At 43.2% G+C, this 12155-nt stretch overlaps 1 protein-coding gene across 4 annotated transcripts in view; it reads left to right on the top strand.

Moving 5' to 3' along the window:
• The first annotated feature begins 5302 nt into the window (after window positions 1-5302).
• Window positions 5303-12155, top strand: part of LOC126999179 (DBH-like monooxygenase protein 1) — a 33858-nt gene continuing 27005 nt past the window's right edge. For all 4 annotated transcript variants that reach the window (XM_050861509.1, XM_050861510.1, XM_050861511.1 and 1 more), the window contains exon 1: window positions 5303-5469. The gene's annotated coding sequence lies outside the window, so the exon portion shown is untranslated. The remainder of the gene's footprint in view (window positions 5470-12155) is intronic.

Below are 12155 nucleotides of genomic sequence, written 5' to 3'. Positions count from 1 at the left end.
TCTTACTGACAGTCTTCTACGTAGCTCTTAAGTTTTGCCGCCATGTTGCAAAAATGATTTTTTCAGGTATTTACACAAAAGGCTTCTTTTTTTGAGTTACTGATATATCATTAACTGATATATTTTTAAAGTTACTGATATATCAGTAACTCAAAAAAGAAGCCGTGTCTTTTGTAGAGACCTGACAAAATATTTTTTGCATTAAAAACACCTAAATATGATAGGTAGGACACAGGAATGGGTTATATTTTTGAGAAAATGTTATCAATATATGTTATGTAAATAATATTAATTGGGTCAGGTAAAAATACCAAATTTTCCAAGCAATTTTGCTTTGGTATGATGATATTATCAGTTCCATTTTTAGTATTTATTTTTGTATTTTGAAAAAAAATCTATATACTCTTTTGGTCTCTGAGCTTTATCCCACAGAATATTTTCATATGCATACTGCAGTGTGCCTTTTTACGAAGCTAGAGCTTAAAAATGCACCCTGCATTATGCACAAGAAATTAATAATTTATATGTTCTAAAAGATTTTAGTCAAATTTCCGGCAGCAGTCAACAATACACTGCTTTACACTACTTATGCCAGTAGTGTATAGATGCTGTATGTATGTACAAAGGATTGTAGCGGCTAACAGCAACAAAAAATGTGACGGTTTTATAAGGACTAGTTAAGGTTATTTTTTTTTTCATAGAATATTGTTTTAAGTACATGTACTGTCAATTCTAAGGTTTTCTTTGGTCAAATTATGGGCTGAACGACAAAAAATTAAGTTTGAATGTGAATATGTCAGTAGTTTTACAATCACACTCTGTATTGCCCAGGGGATGGGATGGCAGCTTCCTCCCTCAGCGATATTAGGTGGGGTTAGATACACGGGAGCTTAGGTTCAAAGGAGCTGCCTTGTACAGGCCTACCGGCCTCTTGCAGACTCCTACGTTCTTATGTTCTTATGTTCCCTTCTCCTTTGTTGTGTAACTTTGCAGCAATACACCATCAATCAATCAATCTCAGGCTAATATAATTTCTATTGGTTTCCTTAAAATGTAATTTATAGGTACTATATTTTTATATAGCACTACACAGTTATAAGTTAATTTAAGTTGTTGCAATATATTTATTTTGCATGTCTATGTAGAAATGATACGTGCTGTGTATATATATATATATATATATATATATATATATATATATATATATATATATATATATATATATATATATATAAGCCTGTGGGGAAGTGGGTGGGTGTGGGTGGGGGCCTGGGGATACATGGGCAGCATATGATCGGTATATGGAAGGCATATGATCGGGTTATAGTAGACATATGGGCGGCATGTGGGAGGCATATTAATCGGCACATGGGAGGCATGTGATCGACATATGGGCGGCACATGATCAGCATAGATCGGCTTATGATCGGCATATGATCGGCATACTACGTCGGGCCTCCGTTAAAACGATGAGCAAAAAGGACATCGGGCCGACGGAGTTTTGCACCGTCGGGCCGCTGGAACAACACACGTCGGGCCGCTGGAAGCCCGACGTACTTGTGTTTGCTGGGAAAGTACCGTAGGTATAGCTTCCTCACCGCCTTGCATTTTCGTATAGTTACTCCTAAAAAAATGAAGAAAACCATCGATGCCTATATATTTCATCGATAACTTCTTTGATTTCCTATCGTGTTCATACTTCCTCTCTCTCTCTCTCTCTCTCTCTCTCTCTCTCTCTCTCTCTCTCTCTCTCTCTCTCTCTCTCTCTCTCTCTCTCTCTCTCTCTCTCTCTCTCTCTCTCTCTCTCTCTCTCTATCTCTCTCTCTCTCTCTCTCTGTCTCTCTCTCTCTCTCTCTCTCTCTCTCTCTCTCTCTCTCTCTCTCTCTCTCTCTCTCTCTCTCTCTCTCTCTCTCTCTGTGTGTGTAATTCACCAGGTGCTGTGTGTTGTACAGTAGCTCCCTCCTACTATACATTTCAGCGGCGGACAAACGCTGTTTTTCGCAAATATCTCGTAAACGAATCGTTGGATCAGTATAATATTTCAGCACACTACAATTAGCGTCCGGACCTAATTTATGGCTAACATACCACATTACTATATGTGTTATGTGAGGAGTTTACTGATTGATATTAAGCCTAATCCAGTCTTCATATCTAAGGTGTTATACAGAATCGGACGAGTGTGGGGTACTCGTCTAACCCCTCCACCAACGCCCCGACCAACCCCCAGACCACTCCTTCCCTACCCCAATATCGCAGTATCCCCCTCCTCGTTTCCCTCTTCACCCGCCTTCTCACACCATCCCCCTTCCCCAGCCCGGGCTATGACTTGAAGAGGCAGGGTATAACTCATTGACTGCCGAGGCGCACCCAGGTGTTGTACAGTAATTATCAACGTGGAATACGTCTTGCCTCCATGGAATTGTACCATGCTCTTATAGTTAATAATCATATTTATACATATACACCTACATAACATTCTAATATATAATACAGTGATGGGAGAACTAGGGAGGGACAAAAGAGTGATGAGGGAGGCGAGGAGCTAGGGGGAGAAGAGGAGGGATAATGAGAGCGAGAAGGGGGAGAAGTAGTTGTGGTTAGGAATAGTTGGGGGGGGTGTTGGGGGGGGGCACACTTTCCTTCGAATGCGTCAACGTGACTCGTCGGGTTTGTTATTTTTCACGAGTAAACTCCTCCCATAACACATATAGTAATGTGGTATGTTAGCCATAAATTAGGTCCGGATGTTAAATGTAGTGTGCTGAAATATCATACTGATCCAACGATTCGTTTAGGAGATATTTGCGAAAAACAGCGTTTGTCCGCCGCTGAAATGTATAGTAGTCAACAGAAAGAATCCGGCGTGAGCGGGCTCAAACCGCCGCCCTGTCAGACCGTGAAGCCTGGCAGCGCAGCTCTCTACCAGTTGCGCCACGAAAAGGTGTGTGTGTGTGTGTGTGTGTGTGTGTGTGTGTGTTTCCGCGGCCTTAGATGGAGCCGCCGACTTCAGCCAGTCAGGTAAATGTGAAAAAATGAGGTAACATTTACCCCTTGTGTGTCGGTATATGTGATAAATGAGATAACCTACATCCTTTGTATGTCGGTATATGTGATAAATGAGATAACCTAAATCCTTTGTATGTCGTTAAATGTGATAAATGAGTTAACCTGCATCCTTTGTATGTCGATAAATGTGATAAATGAGATAACTTACACACCTTGTATGTCGGTAGATGTGATAAATGAGATAACCTACACCCCTTGTGTGTCGGTATATGTGATAAATGAGATAACCTACATCCTCTGTATGTCGGTATATGTGATAAATGAGATAACCTACATCCTTTGTATGTTGGTAAATGTGATAAATGAGATAACCTACACACCTTGTATGACGGTAAATGTGATAAATGAGATAACCTATACCCCTTGTATGTCGGTAAATGTGATAAATGAGATAACCTACATCCTTTGTAGGTCGGTAAATGTGATAAATGAGATAACCTACACCCCTTGTATGTCGGTATATGTGATAAATGAGATAACCTACATCCTTTGTATGTCGGTAAATGTGATAAATGAGATAACCTACATCCTTTGTATGTCGGTAAATGTGATAAATGAGATAACCTACACACCTTGTATGACGGTAAATGTGATAAATGAGATAACCTACACCCCTTGTATGTGGGTAAATGTGATAAATGAGATAACCTGCGCCCCTTGTCTGTCGGAAAATGTGATAAATGAAGTAAGCTTCATCCCTTGTATGTCGGTAAATGTGATAAATGAGGTAACCTTCACCCCTTGTATGTCGGTAAATGTGATAAATGAGATAACCTGCGCCCCTTGAAGATCACGGGAGCCTAGTTTGAAAGCCATGAGAGGCCTCCACCGGGGAACGGGAACCTCTTATGACCCGGGAAAGGAAGCGACTGGAATCTTTCTTAGTAGAGCAAGAAGAATATCTTGAAGCGAATATAACTAAAAAAAAAAAAAAGAAAGAAAGAAATAAAATAAAACGCGATATTATTATTTGTGTGTGTGTGTGTGTGTGTGTGTGTGTGTGTGAGAGCTATATATATAGATATATATATATATATATATATATATATATATATATATATATATATATATATATATATATTTATATATATATATATATATATATATATATATATATATATATATATATATATATATATATATATATATATATATATATATATATATATATATATATATATATATATATATATATATATATATATATATATATATATATATATATATATATATATATATATATATATATATATATATATATATATATATATATATATATATATATATATATATATATATATATATATATATATATATATATATAAACGACAAGAGAACCAACGTATTCATTAACAGAGCACTTCCAATCAATGCACCAAAAAGTAACGTAAAAAGCAGCATGCAAAAGAAAAAAAAAATGCAGCGAAAAAGAAGGAAAAAGCAATCGGGTTTCACTTTTCCGCGGGACAAACTCAAGATTAGTGATAAAGTGGTAGGTGGTATCGAACACACAGAGAGAGAGAGAGAGTGTTGGTTGACCTCCCTTTATTTAGATGTTGCTCCTCACCAAGTCTACACTCGGTGGATTATATATACCCTTGTTGGACATACACCGTCAACTCAAACAACGCCATGGGGTGAAAATATATGAATAGAGAACACATCATGGGAGTCTTAGAGTCTGCATGAGGCGTAACGAAACCCGCGCTGTGCAGTCTCCTGATTTTTTTTTGTTATATGGTTGTGTACTCTCCTGTTTTAATGAAATTTCAAAGATTCAGTAAAACTTCCATACATTGTTTCAGGGTTTTGTTGTCTCACTCCACGGCCCCTTCCATCGTGCCAATTGTGATCACGTGTGCACCCTCGTATCACACACACACACACACACACACACACACACACACACACACACACATTTTTGCTCACCATTTTGTCTTAGTTGTCATTGCATTTTAGCTGTTGGTTGCCAAATTTGATTAACCGAACAAGCTGATCACAATCCACATCTTTGTTAACTATTGTTGTTTTACACTCACTGCTTTCTTTATACTCCGTTTTTTTTTTTTTTTGTATATATCATCACCGTCGCACGCTCTTCTGAACCCATGTGCACCCTTAGGCATTAGCACACAATATATCAACCCGTGCGTATGAATAACCAAGGGCTCTCAATGACAAATAACAGCAACGTAATACCCCCTCCGTATTCCCTGTACGTAACAGTAATACAATGGATGCTCAGGTAATGGTGACAAGCTTCTAAGCAAGGCCGATTTTCCAATATACGACAGTGGTAAGAACGCAGGCGGGATTTGGTCGCAGTCTTGAGGCACCTGCTGGCCGCCACGCCAGGGAAAGGCTGCGGGTCACCTCTGCTGCTACCTGTTACGCACCCAGGTAGAGTGTGTGTGTGTGTGTGTGTGTGTGTGTGTGTGTGTGTGTGTGTGTGTGTGTGTGTGTGTGTGTGTGTGTGTGTGTGTGTGTGTGTGTGTGTGTGTGTGTGTGTGTGTGTGTGTGTGTGTGTGTGTGTGTGTGTGTGTGTGTGTGTAATTCACCTCTTGGTCTGCTGCGGGTCTCTCTCGAGACAGCCAGCCGTTCCCCTACAGAAGAGCACAGAGCTCGTAGTACCGATCTTTGGATAGGACTGAGACCACTCACACACAACACACCGCGACAACGAGGTCACAACTCCTTGGCTGACGTCGCGTACCTACCCACTGCTAGGTGAACAGGGGCTACACGTGAAAGAAGATAAACCCAACTTATCTTCACCCGGCCGGGGAATCGAACCCCGGTCCTTCTGGTTGTGAGGCAGACGCTCTATCCACTGAGCTACCGAGCCGTGTGTGTGTGTGTGTGTGTGTGTGTGTGTGTGTGTGTGTGAGAGAGAGAGATTTACCATGGCCTGATCACGTGTTGGACTCGTAATCACCAACAGGTACCTTCCCGACATGAGCAAGTGCTCTTTATCGTCGATCTCTGGGTACTGCCAAAACCTCAGCCCCCCCCCCCCCCCCTCCCCCATGCTCAAGGGGAAACAGTAAGTACTCCTATAGTCAACGGAAATAATCTGGCCTGAGCGGGCTCGACACACCGCCCTGTCAGACCGTGAAGCCTGGCAGCGCAGCGCAGCGCTGTGTGTATATGTGTGTGTGTGTGTGTGTGTGTGTGTGTGTGTGTGTGTGTGTGTGTGTGTGTGTGTGTGTGTGTGTGTGTGTGTGTGTGTGTGTTTTTACAACAAAGGAGGCAGCTCAAGGGCACACAAAAAATGAAACAATAATAAAAAAAGCCCGCTACTCGCTGCTCCTAAAAAAGAATCAATAGAGGTGGCCGAAAAAGAGGTCAATTTCGGGAGGAGAGGTGTCCTGATACCCTCCTCTTGAAAGAGTTCAGGTCTTAGACAGGAGGAAATACAGATGAAGGAAGATTGTTCCAGAGTTTACCAGCGTGAGGAATGAAAGAGTGAAGATGGTGGTTAACTCTTGCATAAGGGGTTTGGACAGTATAGGGATGAGCATGAGTAGAAAGTCGTGTGCAGCGGGGACGCGGGAGGAGGGAGACATGCAGTTAGCAAGTTCAGAAGAGAAGTCAGCGTGGAAATATCGATAGAAGATAGAGAGGCAATATCGCGACGGAATTTAAGAGGTAGAAGACTATCAGTAGTAGGAGGAGAGCTGATGAGACGAAGAGCCTTATACTCTACTCTGTCCAAAATAGCTGTGTGAGTTGAGACCCCCCACACGTGAGATGTATACTCCATACGAGGGCGGACAAGTCCCCTATATATGAATAGCAACTGCGCGGGGGAGAAGAACTGGCGGAGACGATACAGAACGCCCAACCTCGAGGAAGCTGATTTAGCGAGAGAGGAGATGTGAAGTTTCCGGTTGAGATTTTGAGTAAAGGATAGACCGAGGAAGTTTAGTGTTGAAGATGGTGATAGCTGAGTGTTGTCGAAGAATAGGGGATAGGTGTTTGGAGATTGTGTCGAGTTGATAGGTGGAGAAATTGAGTTTTTGAGGCATTGAAGGACACAAGGTTCCTTCTGCCCCAATCGGAAATGATAGTAAGGTCTGAGGTTAAGCGTTCTGCAGCCTCCAGTCTGGAGTCGTGTACTTCCTGTTGAGAGGGTCTTCTATTGAAAGAATTTGAATAAATCTATAGGGCGGTAGTTTGAGGGATTAGAACGGTCACCCTTCTTAGGCACAGGCTGTACAAGGGCATACTTTCAGCAGGAAGGAAAGGTAAATGTTGATAGGCAGAGACGAAAGAGTTTGACCAGGCAGGGTGTCAGCACGGAAGCACAGTTTTTAAGGACAATAGGAGGCACTCCATCAGATCCATAAGCCTTCTGAGAGTTAAGGCCAGAGAGGGCATAGAAAACATCATTTGGAAGAATCTTAATAACAGGCATAAAGGAGTCAGAGAGGGGATGAGTAGGAGTAATATGCCCAGAATCATCCAACGTGGAGTTCTTACAGAAAGTTTGAGCGAAGAGTTCAGGCTTAGAGACAGATGAGACGGCAGTGCTGCCGTCAGGGTTAAGGAGAGGAGGGGAAGATGAAGAAGTGAAATTGGAGGAGATATTTTTGGCTAGATGCCAGAAGTCACGGGAAGAGTTAAAAGAAACAAGGTGTTGACATTTTCTATTGATAAAAGAAGTTTTGGTAAGTCGGATAACAGATTTGGCACGATTACGGGCTGAAATGTAAAGGTCATAGTTAGCGGGAGTTCGAAGACTCTGGAACCTTATGTGAGCTGCCTCTCTATCTTTAATAGCACGAGAACAAGCATGATTAAACCAAGGCTTTTTAGCATGAGGAGTAGAGAAAGAACGTGGAATGTATGCCTCCATTCCAGAGACAATCACCTCTGAAATGCGCTGGGCACACACAGAGGGGTCTCTCTCTTGGAAGGAGTAATCATTCCACGGGAAATCGGAAAAGTACATCCTCAGGTCGTCCCACCGAGCTGAAGGAAAATGCCAGAAGCATCGCCTCTTCGGTGGGTCCTGAGGATGTACAGGAACGATAGGACAGGAAACATAAATAAGGTTATGATCGGAGGAGCCCAACGGAGAGAACAGTTTGACAGAGTAAGCAGAAGGATTAGAGGTAAGGAAGAGGTCTAGAATGTTGGGCCTGCCTCCAAGACGGTCGGGAATACGTGTAGGGTGCTGAACCAACTGCTCTAGGTCGTTGAGGAGACCAAAGTTGTAGGTTTATTCACCAGGCTGGTCAGTGAAAGAAGATGAAAGACAAAGCTAGTGGTGAACATTGAAATCTCCCAAGATGGAGATTTCAACGAAGGGAGAGTGAGTCAAGATGTGGTCCACTTTAGAATTCAAATAGTCAAAGAATTTTACATAGTTAGTAGAGTTAGGTGAGAGATAAACAGCACATAAGAATTTAGTAATAGAATGACAATGAAGTCTTAGCCAGATGGTGGAAAATTCAGAAGAGTCAAGGTCGTGGGCACGAGAGCAAGCGATGTCGTTGCGTACGCAGGCGCAACATCCAGCTTTGGATTGAAATTTAGGATAGAGATAGTAGGAGGGAACAGAGTAGAGATTACTGTCAGTAGTCTCAGTAATCTGTGTTTCGGTGAGGAAGAGAATATGAGGTTTAGACGAGGAGAGATGGTGTTCCACAGAAAAAAAAATTAGAACGAAGACCACGAAGTGGTGTGTGTGTGTGTGTGTGTGTGTGTGTGTGTGTGTGTGTGTGTGTGTGTGTGTGTGTGTTTGTGTGTGTGTGTGTGTGTGTGTGTGTGTGTGTGTGTGTGTGTGTAATAATAATAGTAATAATAATAAATGGTTTATTCATTTGTAGGCAGCCATGAGGCTGAAAATACACAAAAATACCATACAATGAGTTTCATGTGGTGAGTAATGGGGGAAGTGGGGAAAGGTGATGTGTGTGTGTGTGTGTGTGTGTGTGTGTGTGTGTGTGTGTGTGTGTGTGTGTGTGTGTGTGTGTGTGTTGGAGTGGAGGGGTCATGTTATCATTGGTGTTAATGACCCTCACAAGCGTCTGTATCACGCTAAGCCGATATCTGTCCGTGCGAGTTTTGACCGGGACGAGAATATTGTGGTGTCTTGTGAGTCTAGTGGGGGGCGGGAGGGCGGGTGGGAGTAGATCTCTATGACGGGGGTTGTGGAAGAGGGACTTGCCGAATTTGGCCAGGTTTGTCTGGTATCGGTCCTGTAGGATGGGCATATTCAGCTGGGTGAGTGCATGCTCGTAGTTAGTGTAAGAATTGCCCAGAATCTGTCTGCAAGCACGTCTTTGCACTCTCTCTAATTGGCGTTGCTGGGTCTTGGTGATGGAGGAAGCCGAAGCAGGAGAGGCGTAGAGGAGTCTGGGAAGGATGAAGGTGGTGTACACGTCCTTGAGCGACCTTTGGGGGGCTCCGAGTGCCTTCATGCGCCTCAGCATGAAAAGTTTGTAGAAAGCCACCCTGATGATGGTGATGACGTGCTTGCCCTAGTTCAGCTTGCTGTCCAGGGTGACTCCAAGTAGTTTGGTGAATTCAACCACCTGCAGCTGGTGAGGGCCAACCTCAAGGGCTGGCGGTGGGATGGCAGTGGTGGAGGTGTGAAAATGCATCACCACCGTCTTGTTGGTGTTGATGGTGACGTGGTTGTCTTGCGTCCAGCTCTGCAGTCGGTCCAGAATGTGTTGTAGGGGCGTGTAGTCAGGGGCTGTGTTGTTGATGGAGATGCCCACTGTAGAATCATCCACGTACTTCCAGCGATGAGGGGCGTCTAACAGTGCATTGTTGATCAGAATAAGGAAACAAAGAGGCCCCATGCACGTCCCTTGTGGGTTGATGTGCTGCCCGTCAGGAAGTCCGCCCGCCAGGATGTCAGGTGGGAGGGCAGGCCGATGTTTATGGCCTTGGTGATGACATTGGTGTGGTCAACCAGGTCGAAAGCTTTCCGAAAGTCAATAAAGGCGAGGGCAGAGGAAGTTTTTTTTCTGGTTTCCAGGTTTTTTAGAATGAAATCAAGGAAACTAATGAGGCAATGTGTTGTGGAGGAGGCTCTAACGTTGCCGAACTGCCTCTGATCAATTTTGTAATGAATAGTATCATATGCCCAGCTAAATACAAAGTCTTCACAAAGCAGGCTCGGGGTTGGAGTGATAGCAATGGGTCTTAGTCCATTAAGTGAGGTGGGGTTGGTGACTTTGGGGATGGGAGTGACGAATGAGGTTTTCCAATCTGTGGGGCATTTACTCTGAGTGAGAGAGGCATTTATGATGGAGGCAAGGGGGGTGGCAAGTTCGTAGGAAAACTCCTGATAAAGCTTTATGGGTAAATCTAGAGGTGTGGTAGACCTTTTGAGTTTGAGAGATCTGAGCTTTTCGGCAACTTGAAACTCTTCCACGGCGGGAGGATTAGACGGGGAGGGTACGTAGGCGGGGAGGGAGGCAAGGTCTTGGGGGAAGGCTTTAACAGATGGAGGAAAAGTGCGAGTTAATCAGTTCAGCTATCTCAAGGGGGGAGGAGGAGGAGGGGAGAAAAGGGAAAGCCGACGACGGGTTGCCCAGGCCACATAAATGGCGTATCTTGGAGAACAACTTGCTGGTGTTATTGCCCTCCAGGTGTTGTAGTTCTTGGGGGTAGTACTCCTTCTACGCTACTGCGATTTCCCTGATGACTGTGTTGCGAAGGGCCCTGTATCTTGCTCGGTCCGTGTGGAAGGCGCGGTTCCTTTGCTGCATTAAGGCCTTAATCCTGGAGGTCATCCAAGGCAGGTCGGCTGGGTGGGTGTGTTGTGTCTTGGTGGGGAAGAAGTGGTGATACGCCTGAGTGATGGTGGCGAGGTAGTTGTTCCACTTCTCCGTGACGTCACGAACGGTAAGGACCTCGACCCAAGTAGCCCACCAACCACTGCCCAAACTGCCTAATCTTGGAGTCAGGTGTCGGGCGGGTGGTCCTCTTGGCCGTTTCGCACCTCCGTGAGATGGTAGGGGAGGGCGTCCACAGGACTGAGGCGTGATTGCTTCGGCCCATGGGGGGGAGGGGCTGAGAGGGGAGTACCAGTCCGTCAGGTCAGTGAGGATAAGGTCCAGCGTGTTCCTATCGTGCGTGGGAAAATTAACAAGTTGTGTGAGGCACAGGTGGCTGGTAACGTCCGCAATGTCTAGTTCATTGAAGTCCCCACACAACACGAACTTAGCGCCGGGGTACCTAACACGTGTAGCGTCCACTGTATTGATGAGATGGTTCACTAACGCAGGGCCTGAGGGAGAGCGGGGTGGATGGTACAAAGTACATAGTATGATAGTGTCAACCTGGCGGGGGTGGCGGGAGAGGGTGGTTTTGATCCACATTGCCTCCACCTCATCGGGAACGTCCACATCGAGCACTGAGGGGTTGAAAGTGTTTCGGCACCACACTAGTACTCTACCGCCTCTCCTGCCCTCTCTAAGGCCGGAAAACACACTGCACCCGTCCACCTGGCACAGCTCTGGGGTCACTTGCCAGGGTTCCGTTATTGCCACTATGTCCGGGTTGATGGTTCTCACTGTGGTAATAACCTCGTCGAGCTTGTTGTTCAGGGAGGTGACGTTCGTGTGTGTGTGTGTGTGTGTGTGTGTGTGTGTGTGTGTGTGTGTGTGTGTGTGTGTGTGTGTGTGTGTGTGTGTGTGTGTGTGTGTGTGTGTGTGTTTGACAAAACAGCAACAACAACAGTAATATCAATAATAATAATAATAATAATAATAATAATAATAATAATAATAATAATAATAATAATAATAATAATAGTAATGATAATAATAATAATAATAATAATAATAATAATAATAATAATAATAATAATAATAATAATAATAATAATAATAATAATAATAATAATAATAATAATAATAATAATAATAATAATAATAATAACAATAATAATAATAATAATAATAATAATAATAATAATAATAATAATAATAATAATAATAATAATAATAATAATAATAATAATAATAATAATAATAATAATAATAATAATAATAATAATAATAATAATAATAATAATAATAATAATAATAATAATAATAATAATAACTGGTGTATTCACATGT

The sequence above is a fragment of the Eriocheir sinensis genome, chromosome 16 (assembly GCF_024679095.1).
Source record: "Eriocheir sinensis breed Jianghai 21 chromosome 16, ASM2467909v1, whole genome shotgun sequence".
In the NCBI taxonomy this organism is placed as follows: domain Eukaryota; kingdom Metazoa; phylum Arthropoda; class Malacostraca; order Decapoda; family Varunidae; genus Eriocheir; species Eriocheir sinensis.
The sequence above is the reverse complement of the archived record's forward strand: the minus strand, read 5'-3'. Positions and strand labels throughout refer to the sequence as shown.